Source organism: Halichoeres trimaculatus, unplaced genomic scaffold (genome assembly GCF_033239565.1).
Source record: "Halichoeres trimaculatus isolate MK-OKI-2021-1 unplaced genomic scaffold, fHalTri1.1 fHalTri1_scaffold_9, whole genome shotgun sequence".
In the NCBI taxonomy this organism is placed as follows: domain Eukaryota; kingdom Metazoa; phylum Chordata; class Actinopteri; order Labriformes; family Labridae; genus Halichoeres; species Halichoeres trimaculatus.
Window position 1 is genome coordinate 20,499,876 of NW_027437188.1, and position 12,893 is coordinate 20,512,768.

The following is a 12,893-nucleotide window of genomic DNA, read 5'->3' on the forward strand; positions in this document are numbered from 1 at the left end:
TTACTTGATAGCCACGACTGCAACGTAATCCAAAGGATTTGATAAGTTCAGCTCCCTTACAGTCCTTGTGAATACAGCCTGATGTGGTTTGATTTGCTCCTGGATCCAGTGGCCACTCAGGGAAATGCAGCTTCCTTCACATGCACACTGGCTTCATTTTCTACCCCTGGAGGTTGCTGCTTGGTCTGCTGGCACTTTCCGACCTCGGAAATTAAAAATGAGCAGAGAGGTTCCAGAGTCATTTGCATTAGCAAATTGGTTTTGGGATCCAACATCGCCTTTGGACAGAAATATAGAGATGGTGTCTGAAGCCATCCTTAAAATGTTTGTGGTACAGGGTTAAGGGTCTGAAAACTTTTATCTGAGCATTTACAAAACAAGGATATAAGTGGTCTCACTGCTGTCTGAAAGTGTCTGTAGGGGATACTGTAAAAGCTTACAGAAAATAGTGAACATGCCACATGAAAAGCCATTAACTTTACAGCTAAGTGGTGCAGTTAGCCTCCAGACAGTCAGTGGCTTGGTCAGAGAGAACAGCTGAGGGCTGACAGAGACGGGGTGGCCACAAAAAAAAGACTAAGAAGAGAGACAGGGACAGCCAGAGAGGAGGGATCCTGGCTGAAGGGTAAATGAAGTCCAGCAGCTCTGGGGGGCAGATTACTCATCTCCTAACGAGCTTGCTCCATCAACCCTCCTCCCACCTCTTTCCTCCTGACTCTCACACCAGCTATCTCAACTGATTGGTGTTTAAGATGAACAGCCCAGAGATGGGGGTCTTTGGTTGAACCATATATGCATACAAAAGTCTGATAACCAACATATATTTGCTATTTTTCATTTTGGGTCTACTTTAGGTAAATGCTTTGCATGCCACTAAAAAACCCTGATGACCAAGGACTACAATCACATTACTTACGTTTGACACTGATGGCCTGTCAATAAGATGCTGTTCACACATTTGTGCTTATTTTTCAGAACATCTCACAAGCTCTAACACCAAAAAAGAGGTATTATACAACACCTCTCCTGAAATCCAACAGAAAGGTTTTATAATCGAATACCACCACATGCTAAAAGTATTTCCTCCAACCCCTGTTAATGACCAAAATGTATTAATAAATAGGAGAAATTGACAGCTTCTGGTATTGATTTGCACTATGGTTTCAGGCAGCTTAACTAGACAGAACACTGGCTGCTGGTTATTTTTGGAGGTCTTACACTAGAAAGTTTGAGAAAGTAAGAACAAGACAAAAGAATTGATTCCCAGAATTTTCTGCAATTTCATCTATACTTAGTTTTGGTTTGGTTATCTCTTTAAAATACAAACTCACCATTTTTTAAACTTGTAATGGTTCTTTATAAACTGTAAAGAACTTATAATGAGTCTTAACAACAAACTTAAATGGAAATATTTTAATGGATGTTAATTAACAATCTAATGGGTTTTAGTATTACAATTATGTGTTAAAATGTGTGAGTCTGAGCCAGTGTTTGATTAAAAAGAAAGAGACGCCTGTTCAAATAGAGGCTGGCCAATAGGAGAATTTTAGTCTGTTTTAACAGACAGATAACCACACAGACTATATAGAATTAGTACTTACCAAAGTTTTGGGTCTTGATTTCAATTTTTTTTAGTCATTTTTGTATTTGTAGTGTGTATGTGTCTGTGTTTGTTTAATAAGTATTCATTTTTTACCTGTGAGTTTCTTGACCGCCTCTTTTTATATTTATCCTGTGTGCTGCTGACTGCCTGCTTCCGTCTTTGTTCCTTTGTGTGTTTTACGTGTTTGCTGTCTTGTTTTATTTTGTAAGGGCTAATCCCTTGTGAATTTTTGCACTTTACTTCCTGTCCGCGTGTCTCTCCTTTCAGTTTGTTCCACTTGCGTCATGTACGCACACCTGTGTTTGATTGTTTTGTGACGTGCCCCCACGCTCTCACCCCCAGGACTCGTGTCTTTTTTCTTGTGATTGCAGCTCTCAAATTTTGTTTTTATTGGCTGTTTTCTTCTCCCAAGTTTTTCTTTTAAAACTTTTTGAGATTGGTTGTTTGATTTTTGGACTCTGATAAAAGTAAGTTTTGTTTGGACACTTGTTTATGAAATTTTGAGGACATATTAATAAGTACCTGCTTCTCTTAGTTGTTTTCAGTATTGTGCGTTAGCTTAGTGTTGTCAACTTCAAGCTAAGTGGCTGTTCGTGTGAGCCGTCACTTTTTCTTTTGACTGCTGCTTTTATACTGGTGTACAATGCAGCCTGCCCAAAATTTCATCTTTTTTTATTCAATCATATTTAACTTGAATTGACTTCCTTAACTTTTTTTTTTCCCCACTGATGCATAACATCCAACAGAGAGATTTATTTTGAGGGAGTGTATTCTAACTCCAGCTTTTCTTGGCACACTTGCCATCTGAACTTTAGTTTTAGTTTCCTCTTCAAATCTGGTTCCCACTCCACTCCTTTGAAGAGATATGGATGCTTTGTCTGGAACACATAGTGGCAGTGGTAAGTAGTGCTGGCATATTTTATCTGTAATTTTTTATGATGTAAATATTGAAACACTTTTGATAAAATGAAGGGCATTTTTTTCAAGACCTTAAATTTTTGCTTGTTTTTATGTGTGTTGGTAGATCCCCTCATTTGTCTTGGTTTTTGTCTCTAATGTGTGTGCACTTTAAATTTGTGATGTTGTGAATAGTTTATATAGATGAGTGGAAAAATGGTTTGCACTACCAAGCCTCATCCACTTTGTGTGTTTTCCTCTTTATCTTCCCTCCTCGCAAGTGAGAACCCTTAGCTTAGTGGGTAACACAGTAGAGTTTGTCTTATGAACATGTGCTTTGCAGTGAGATTAGAAATCTGTTTATTCCTGGACTGCTGCAGGGTTTTCAGAACCTTGATGAATGTTTGCCTCATACCTTTTTAATGACTTTTTAATAAGAAATGAAGATGCACTGTGGTAGCTCATTAAACAAAGCAGTGGTAACTTTTTAAACCAATCTTATGATGAGTGAGTCAAAAAGACTTGTTTCAAACACAGTCAGGTCTTGTTTTTGTGACTGACAGTTGCTTTTTTGGTGTTGACTTTTCATGACATTTTTTGAAAGTTGGCTGGCTTAATATGACGACATGCACAAACACTTAGTTCACAGCTACATGTGTTAAGTTAATCAACCCTCAACTTTTCACCCATGTAAACACATCACTGTTAAATTTGTGCTACGTTGCTGCTGGATGAGTATGGTTAGCTTCAGCATCTGTGTATTAGGTAAGCTCCGATCAAAAGACAGGATATTTCTGTGACTCTGATTTAGCTTCCACTCCCCTTGCTTCCAGTCAAATCTCGAAGTGTTTATAAACTTTAAAAAGTAATTGTTAGTTTTGCAAAAAGAGCAGCTGCCATTGTTTTCTTTTAAAAACACAGAGACAGAAATGTTGGATCACAGAAAGAGAACAGTTGGTGAAGTTTGTGCTTCTAACGTTTTAATTTCAAACAAGCTCACATTGGAGTGTGAAACAGGAAGGGGCTTCATGAAATCAAGCTAAAAGTTACTGGTGTAGCTCTCCAGCTCCAGTGTGGTTGTCCACTAAGTGCTGCAGCAATAATGTGGTTATTTTTTCTCAAGTATCTTGTATTTTTTGTTAGAATAAGGCCTGTTTAAAAAGAATCATTTCAGACCAATTATCACTTCTGCTATAAAAAAGGAAACAACCTTTATCTGAAACTGTTTGCATGATTGACAGGATAGCTTGAGTGCAGTGGCAAATGCTAGATCAAATTACCTGCCCAAAGTGAAAATACATTAACAATTCAACAAGAACTTATCTCAAGGTTTGCAACTTTTTGCAGAACTAGCTCATGTTTTGATTTTTAATAGGATCACAAGGACGGTCCGAGTTGACCAGCCTGCCTCCCACCACTGGTTTTGTTGGAGTCCATGTTTTGAGACATTATTTGGTCATCTCTGCTGAGAGCAGCGTGGACTTGCTGTGAAAAAGCTTCTGTAGCCCCACAGGGAACGCCCGTGGCAAGGTTAAGAGGCTCAATAATGGGTCCAAGGACAGAACAGAATGGTTGCAGAACTCTGAATTGGTGTCTTGAAATTGAAAAAGTCAGTTTTTGCTGTAAAACTTCCCAAATATTTTCAATGTGCGTTTGATTTCTGTGGGAAGTCTTTCATGAATCACCCAAAGCCTTGTCTTTATTCATTATTGATTGACTGTATGGGTTTAATAGGACCTCCAAAGCTCCTCCACTACCACATAACTCTATCACTCCCCTCAAGGGTGTGAATCATCACTGCTCTGTGTGGAAGTCAACTAGACATGCATGAACCCTCACAGAGCCACGACCAAGGTCAAACGCCACCGTATGTTAGTCTGACTCAGGCTTTTTCATGACTTCTCTTCATTTATGCAACTGTGAGACTAGAAACTTCTCTTTAAAATGTTGTCCACAAGTTGCACTCATTGCATCTTATCTAAAAAAAAAAAAATCAATAACTTTCTGTTTCCAAATATGGACATCCAGATAATAGAGAAGAATTACAATGCACTGAAACACACTGTAAAGTACACAGTCCCTTGGCAGATTCTCTGAGTGCTTTTTCTTTTAGGTGCATGCAGGTTATTGAGTCTCAGGAGATTGCTGCTATCGCAGTCCGAGGTAATTCATCAGCCTAATTAATTGTAGCAACCCCTCCAATCACCCCTCTCTTCTCACACACAGAGTGTATTTTTGTGAATAATTTATAACCAGCAGCAAAGGAGCATTAGAAACTTCCTACCCTCCATAAACTCCTGACTTTACTGTTGAAAAAGTAAGAAGCTAAGTACACACTAAAAAAGTCCTTTCTGAGTCTTTCTCCCTCACAGTTATTTTCTGTCTATCATTATCAATGCTCCCTAGAGGAACTCCAGCTCACTTTGGCTTCACTGTTAAGTCAATTTCTATTTATTGCTGCTAAATGTAAATGATTACAGCATCAAGAAACTGTTAGATGAAAACATGTTTGCAGGGAGGAATGGTTATGATGCAGCTTCATTATGTGGACAAAGATGATGTCGTTACATCCATTCATGGTGAATTTTCCTGACTCTTACGTTGTGCGTTCACACCTGTGTTTCCCCCTGACTTACAGTCTCTTTATGCTTCGAGCTGGCCTTTGAGTTCAAACATGCTTTGTAACCTGCAGAAATGTCCGGGGGTCTAGTCGAAGATAAGGAAAATTCACTGGTTTGTCTCATGTGGAATTCAAACATGGATGGAGGGAGGAAGTTTTTTTGTATTTCCCCTTGAGTCATAAAAATAATTGCATTTGCAGATTATAACTCTGCTTTTCTTAAATAGTATAATTAATCATAAACAAGTCTTAGAAGAACATTAGTCAGTTTTGCACTGACCTCCAGTTTTCATAACATGATATCCATATAAAGAATGAATGACAGTCCACAGAGGCCGCTGTCCACTGAGATTTTATGAGTGGCTTTGGAATATTTGTGCACTAGTTGCTGGACTGAAGCTATTAACTGAACTGGCCTGACTCCAGACAGTCTTATCAGCAGCTACTCAGAGCCATTGCCCAACTGGATGGATCATAACACCTACAGCTAAAACTGTCCTGTGATGAACAGCCCCAATTACAGTCTTGACCTTTCTTTTACTCTGCTCTTCCTGTTCTCACTCCCTTCCCTAGCCTTCATCTCTCTGTTGATGTGTTCAACTTTCTGTTTCTATCACCTGCTCAATTTCAGTTTGCACGCCCCCTTCCTGTGTTGTGTTTATTTATTTATTTATTTATTATTCTTTTTTATTTCTCGATGTCTTCCTTGTTGTGTGCGGTGCTCCAAAACTTGGCTTACCCATGCTGCCATATTTGACATAGAATCTCTAATTTTCCTGAACAAAGACAAATTTGCACTTTTACTTTGTTGACTCAAACAGCTGTTTATCAACCCTTTTACCTCCAGACACATTAAATTGAGTGAATATGCATGCTATGAATGTGAATACTTCTTTGAGTGGTGCAGTAGAGAAAAGCACTCAACCACCACCTCAGACAAAGTTAAAAATTCCTAATTGCAGCACTTTGGGTTTTGGCAGGGAGCTCTATCAAACTCAGTTGGCAGCTGGTGAGCTGATCTGAGTTCACACCGGTGACCCCTGCTGGCTTCCAGGATGTAGAGGACAAAAAAAATTCAAACACAGTAGAAAATTGTCCAGTTTACTTCATGCTGGTATCCCATCACTGTTCCTCCTTGACTGTCACTGTCACTGATCACACAATAGCCTCCTTTTCATCCAAATAATCACTGTAAGCTAATGTTCCTTCCATTTTTCCATTCAGTTATCCTCACATGTTGCATGCTGCTGTCATCTCATAATTACCAACACAGAATGGCCCTCATTTATCAAGTGTGCGCAGGGCTGAAAAATGGGTGTACGTTCATGCACACATCAGCATTTATAAATTGGGACATGGATGGAGATCACGCTCAAGTCTCAAGGCCCAGGTCTAAGTCAATCTTTATTGTTTATTTTAGTAGTGTTGAATTTTTCTGACAGTATGGTTGCATTTTATTCTCTTGTCAAGTTTCAGGTAGTCCTCATATTTCACTTGTCTCTTCCTGAGCCCTCTGCTTCCCCTGTTAGCACCCCTCACTTTTCTTCCTGTGTGAGTGCATGCTGTGTTTGTGTGTCAGAGAGAGACAGGGGTTATCCCTCTGGGCAGGGTAAGATGGATGTTTGATAGATTTTGGTAACAGAAAAAAGACCAGGAGCGAGGGCTGCAGCAGATGACTCGGATGATGGTCGAGGAGTGTTTCGCTCTATCTGTTATTATTTTCAGGAGTTTCCTGTCCCCACATCGCCAAAAGTCATGTTCATAGGAAAGAAAGAAGATAAGGAGCTCATCTTTGAGCTGCCGTGTCTCTGGTGGGAGCAGATCAATCGCATATCAAAATAATCTTAATGGACCTGTCTGGTTAGATAAAGGTTGAATAAAATGAAAACAACAAGGCCACGTATCCTGAGTGGTGACACTTGCTCCTGTTTGGATTAGTCAGATAAGAGCACCCTGAGCTGTTCTTTGTAAGAAACATTGTTTTCTGAAGATAAGGCCACATTTTGGAAGAAGGTGAATCTTTGCAGAGTCCCCAAGGTTTTGTTCAAACTCCTTTAAGACCCAGTGCTGGCTCTGCTCCTGACACTTTCCACTTGCTCGTTTTGCCCTTTAGAGAACTTCTACACAACAGACCCTCTGGAGGTGGAGGAGAGCTCTCTTTGCTCAATGTTGAATTATTGTTAAGTTTTGTAGACAGGAATGTTGAACTCAGCTGGGTTCGGTACCGAGTATGAAAAAACTCTGTACAGTAGTGGCCATCCAAGCAGGGGCGTTTCTGTGAACAAGATACAAAGACATCTTAAAACTTCACGTTTGACTAAACAAATGATGCACTGTTACATCAAGAAGGTAGTTCCCAGTAGATAAGTCAAACTTTATTGGGATGAAAAATTGTCACCAAAGTTTAATCCTGAGAAACTTACAGTAAATTTTGAAACCAGGAGGCAGAATTAGATGATTTTGTCATATCAAATCCAATGATCTCAGAAATTGGCTCCAGATTGGAACTGAGGGAAATTCTGCTCTGTATCAGTCCTGATATAAATCAATCCAATCATAAAGCATACTGACAACTCTCCCTGTACTGAACGCTACAGATAAAACCGAGATTTTTTAGCTAGAATTTAAGAATATATCTGAATTCATGTGGTTTCAGTCCAGTTCAAATGTTCATGTTAGGCTGTAGAGGAACAGGGCTCCATAATGACATCCTGCTGTAGTAAAAATAGTAATACAGTTCATTTATACATGTCTTTCAGATCACTTAAGGTCACCTTAAAGGCAGAGTGAAAAAAAGAACTGAAACAACACAATTCTTGTTTTTAGCACTTTGCTAGACCTGCTAAAAAAATCTCTAACCTTAGTGACCCAGTGTCAGGGGGCAGTGGTTTGAGTGTTAAAGTAGCGCAGAGCAGTCCCCTAAGTCAGGCAAGGAACAAGTGCATCCTGGATCAACATGCTGTTTAACTCAAAAAATCTTTGTACATCTGTGTGAGTTTTCAAGAATGTGAGGGTGAAGTCAGCCTCAAAACACAACTTTGGATAAAAGGAGAAATGGTGCATATTTATATAAAAGATACAGACTGCTGGCTTTAGGTTTTCCTATTTGGTTATTATTGTGTTAAAACTATTTTTATAATTGCAAAATCTTCCACTATTGTGCATAAAGATTCACAGCTGTGTAAATACATCTACAAACATCCACAAATGCATAAACCGATCCATAAATAAGTCAGTGTGAAAGCCGCGACTTGTGTTGAATTTCAGGTCTTTAAATCACTTTTACTTTTAGCCTTCACTAACTTAGTTTATATTTCAAACTGGCCTAAACATTTTACTTCAGAATACATATTTGTGTACTATTGATGCATTTGTGGACCCACGCTCACATTTCTGAATCTATAATAAATAACTTGTTAAGTGTTTACATGTTCTGCACACAAGATTTATTAATAATGCAGCAAGAGCATCTGCATGTAAACATCACTATTCACATCTGGCTTTATCTGTGACTGTCAGCGTGAGCGTATAAATCTATATGATGGATTAATATCTGCATAGTGTACAATTATCTGCTGTAGTGCTGTAAAGGAAATCCTAAGCAGCACACACTGCAAAAATAACCATTTTTATGCTTTTGGGCTCTTTGAAGTTGCAGAACTTATTCTGCTTGATTGACCCTCTAATTAGCATTAGCAGTGGCATTTGCTGCCTCTCATTCTGGTGTAATCAATTTTTGTGCACCCTTTGAATAAAATATTGAGGCTTGAGGGGAGAAGCTATGTGTGTTTGATTGCATTGGTTAAATGTTGTAAATTAAGGGGGAATTTTTGGCAACAGCTAAAGTTCTCGGATGCCCTGAAAACCCAGCTGCTCTTTGCCTGAGCATTTGTGATAGTGGTGAGTAGCCCCTGGGTATTTGTGTGTGCGTGTTTGTGTGCCTGACCTGACATCGCGCACTGTAATTGCCCATTAAGAACGAAGCTTTTAAAATAACAGTCAACAGACTTGGCCGAGAAAGTTCTTTAATTCTTTTTCTTAGAAATAAGATTCATAAACATAAGAGGGGCCTCAGGTCCAAATGACCACCCACAGGACTGGATATTTACTCAATAGGGGTCTTTTGCAGGTCAAATGCATCAAACGTGTCATGATGGGACATGTTTAACCTTGTGTTCATTCGCACACACACACACACACACACACACACACACACACACACACACACACACACACACACACACACACACACACACACACACACACACACACACACACACACACACACACACACACACACACACACACACACACTGTAAGTGTAGGGAAAACCTTTGGGTCAAAAAAGCCTCTGCACCCTTCAAGCTGTCACCATCTCTGAAAGCATTAGTAGCGGTTGGCTCGTTGTCAGGGTTTGGGTTTGTTGTCTGTCCTTGGCAGGCTTCTGTGCCAAAGACTGGTCCTGTTTACGGCTCATCATACAACCCACTAATCTACTTACACCTTCAAGTTGAGGATATATTGATACCAGTGGCGGCTGCTGGTCAGTCAAGGAGGAGAAGCTCATTTTTTTTTCCGGCCTACATCATAAATTTGTTTATTTGTTTGAACCTAAATTGTACCCTCTGTGTCAGCTTGTAAGCAGCTGGAGCTGCTACGTGAGACTACGACAGGCTGTGAGTGTGAGTGACAGGGGGAGAAGCTCCGCCGCTGTAGCTGCTTATTGGTGAAAAGAGAGAGAATCTATAAACACAACGCTCATCATAAACTCGCTGGGGATCGATAAAGCCTCCAGATCAGTCCAGAACAAGTAAATGTAGGACTCAGACGATGCTCCGGTGGAGGGTTATACTTCAACATCGCTGACTGGCTCATTTCATTGTCAATCAAAAAGGGATTCAGCCTCAGACAGATCATCCAATCATCATGCAGAAGCCCAGCGTCCAGGCCAGCCCACTGCCTCATAGACCCCCAGAGACGCTGAGCGTCTGATGGGCGGGACAAAGCCCAGCGTTTATCCAATGACCGTCCAGTCCACAGTGGAACAACCCACTCTACGCTTCCCTGCTGAAGTCAGAAGACGCTCAGCATCCGACTGTGATAAAACACTGAGACATTATGGGGATGAATGAGAAGGAGGTCGAGCCAGTTACCTGTGATAGGTAGCTGATTCTGAACAAAAGATGAAGGAATTCTAGCGCATATTTTGTCAATGAAATATATACACAGCAGTACATATCACCACTTTTTGGGGACATTTTAGGGGAAGCTGAGCTTCCCTTGCAGTCTTAGAGCAATCACCACTGATTGATACACAAATTCCAGGTTTAAGAGAGAGTGAGAGAGACAGAGGTTTCCTTTCTTTGTAAACATCTACTTGAGGCACATCCCTAGTTATTTGTTAGCATGCTGATTGCGTCACAGCTCTGGCTCTAGCTTTAGCTACATGGTTTTCATGACTGATGGCTATGTGAGTTCTTTCTGTTAGCCCCTCATTGAAGATATCTATTATCCAAATTAAGGCTAAAAGAAAACAGTTTTTCAAGAAGAGTGAGAGTGAAGAAGAGTGATTTTAGTACATGTAAGTGTAATTTATGAATCAGTCACTCGAACCCTAAAGTCATTATGCACAATGTCAGGGGGGTTATTTTGAGATTAACAGTTTGGAAACTATCTTTTTGAAAAAGGCCCTAGAGTTCCTCTTTAATGCTAAAATGACCACAAGAAAAGAGATAAAGGGAGATAAACAAAGAGACGAGAAACAAAAAAAAAGCTTTACTTCTATATGTTGCCGTATCAAGGCATGCTTTGGGGTATTATACTGGTATCGAGGGTCATGATGGTTTTCAATTGAAAACCTTGAAAATAAAAATAATAATAAAAAAGTTTTTATAGAGAATGAAAGAGGGGGAGGCAGAGAAAAAATGGTATCATGCATAAAGAGATATTGCTCATTAACTGATCCACAAGCTAAGGCCTTCAGGATTTATGACTTCCTTTATTCCATAGGCGCTAATTTACGTTTGCGCTGGTGGGTGCTCAAAATTTACACGAATACCACTTTAATAAAGCTGCTAAATAGGGTTTTTAAGCACATTGTGTCAATCAAAAGAGTTGTAAGTTTACAGACTAGCATGCAGAGGGTACAGCAGCAGCCAGCATAAATGCACACAGTCAAGTTCTCTGCAAATTTTATGCATGACACCGACAAGATTTTTTTTCTTCCTCATATAGTATTTTATCGATGTAACAGACTCTGTTTGGGCAGAGAGAAAACAGTTTAGGCTTTGAGAACTTTAAAATTTGGCTCCCTAGAGACTAGATAGCTGAACAATGCACTGTACTTAATGCCATCAAGAGTGGAGCTGTCCGTGGTCCTGAAAGTTGATGCTGCAAATCAAGACATGCCAATCTGCCAGTTACCAGTATCTGCAATGGTTTGCATGAGTTCTGATCAATCGGTCATGCTCTTACCACTCATTGTGGAGCTTTAAAGAGACAAACTACTTACAGCGACACACGCTTGGTTAGTCCTCTGCATTCTCTGTGGTCGGGCCCTGAAGCACCCACAGAACCAGTGCACATGCTTTATTCCAAGAAAGTTTCGCAGGGACTTGTATAAAGAGCTTTGAAAGTAACCAGTATCACCTTTTAACTTCCCTTGAAAAAAAATAAGCAGAACAAAGCCACCTCCCCACGTGAAACTCTGAATTAGGCTCTTACTTTGAAAGCGTACCAGGGGTGTCATCATCCTCTATTTTTAATGTCTGGCTCATATTTTACACTTGCAGAGATGAAGCCCTGAAGCTAAAAGCTCTGTCTCTGTCTTTCCTCTTTCTCTCACAGCCTTTCCACATCATACCCATGTGTGTTCATGTCATTTTTTAAAATAAAAGAATAAATCCATAAATCCATACACAGCATCACTAACTGGCTCACTAATAGTCAGCATGAACTCTGCAAGCCTCTAGTCAAGTTTCGTCCGGAGTCATCTGAGGATTGGCTTCTGTGTGTGGGTTCTGACATGTCAAGTTAATGCTTGGTATACTTTATTTACCGTCATCGACTTTGTGGAGAACTGGGAGTATAAATAACAGGGAAACATTAAACGGAAAGACGACTTGTCCAAACTGTAAATAGCTTGACTGACAGTCCACACCACCCACTCTGCTCAGTCTCTATGCAGAATGATGGATCAGTGTATGTGGGCATGTATTTTCCTCTTACCTTGAAGTAAACTGTGATTATTCATAATTAGGACTCAAAAACTGAGAAAAGAGTGATGTAAGATCAACTCACAGGGAATCTGAGTGTGGGGTCTGTGAAGCTTAAAACGAGGTTTGATTACCTTAGTACATAACCTCAGTGTACATATGAAACACAATGGCTTAAGGATTCTTGATTGGACTGTAAAATGTTACATAAAACATGGATCCTTACAGAAAACAGGCTCCTGCCACTTAACCAATCTCACTGTTTTGTGTATCCAACTCTCCAGTGAACATTTGCTGCCTAGCACCCACTCCACTCAGTAGGGATTAGACACACTAAGACACACACACACACACACTAAGACACACACACACACTAAGACACACACACAAACCAAATACGGTCTATCCTGAGCCTCACTGAGCGGTTGTAGCGGTAAAAGCAGCAGGAGAGCAGGGGCTGATTCTTATAAAAGTACCATTTGCAAAGAAAAAGAGAGAGAGCAGCCCTACCTCCTTCCACAAAGGCAATGTGATCGACCCTCATAAGTGTGGTGAGTGC

The 12,893-nt window shown here is 40.1% G+C and overlaps 1 protein-coding gene across 3 annotated transcripts in view; it reads left to right on the plus strand.

Annotated features, from left to right (window-relative positions):
* Positions 1-1,918: 1,918 nt before the first annotated feature.
* The window catches only part of sphkap (SPHK1 interactor, AKAP domain containing), a 129,506-nt gene continuing 118,531 nt past the window's right edge, over positions 1,919-12,893 (plus strand). For 2 of the 3 annotated variants that reach the window (XM_074679047.1, XM_074679050.1), the window contains exons 1-2: positions 1,919-2,070; positions 2,419-2,502. The gene's annotated coding sequence lies outside the window, so the exon portion shown is untranslated. Of the gene's footprint in view, positions 2,071-2,418; positions 2,503-12,867; positions 12,886-12,893 lie in introns of those variants that run through there. The other variant, XM_074679048.1, reaches the window with a different exon arrangement.